The sequence below is a fragment of the Diaphorina citri genome, unplaced genomic scaffold, assembly GCF_000475195.1.
Source record: "Diaphorina citri unplaced genomic scaffold, Diaci psyllid genome assembly version 1.1 scaffold70113, whole genome shotgun sequence".
Lineage (NCBI taxonomy): Eukaryota > Metazoa > Arthropoda > Insecta > Hemiptera > Psyllidae > Diaphorina > Diaphorina citri.
In genome coordinates this window covers 1-390 of record NW_007447321.1, presented here as the reverse complement: position 1 = coordinate 390, position 390 = coordinate 1, and the positions used below count along the sequence as shown (strand labels likewise).

At 30.8% G+C, this 390-nt stretch overlaps 1 long non-coding RNA gene across 1 annotated transcript; it reads right to left on the bottom strand.

Annotated features, from left to right (window-relative positions):
• Positions 1 to 19: 19 nt before the first annotated feature.
• On the bottom strand, positions 20 to 390 carry LOC113473720. The gene is made up of 2 exons (XR_003395621.1): positions 361 to 390; positions 20 to 215 (listed from the first exon to the last, which is right to left on the bottom strand). It is a non-coding gene; the product is annotated as an uncharacterized LOC113473720 (long non-coding RNA).

Sequence of the window (390 nt, the reverse complement as noted above, 5' to 3'; positions counted from 1 at the left end):
TACAAGAGGTTTGTAAGGGTTTTTTTTTTTTTTTTTTTTTTTTTTTAATCACTTTCATTGAAAATGTGGTTGAAACCTCTTCACTGGATGAGGTGGCTTGAATTGATCCCTTAAAGCCAAGGGTAGTAAAATAAAATGAAACACTTCTTCTTTTGATGAGAGGTTTTGAATTTACACTTTGTACAGGAGGAGGATGAATCTGCTCAACACAGCACCTAGAACACAAAGAACAAAAAATGAAAAATAGTAAATTATAGTCACATTATCAATCAACTGATCTTGTCAAATAGTTTTGACTGACGAGTAAAGTTAAGTAGCATTTCATTATTTACTTCTCTTTTACCAAATAATTTTTCTTACCAGAACTGAGAAATTTATCTCGTTGCATTG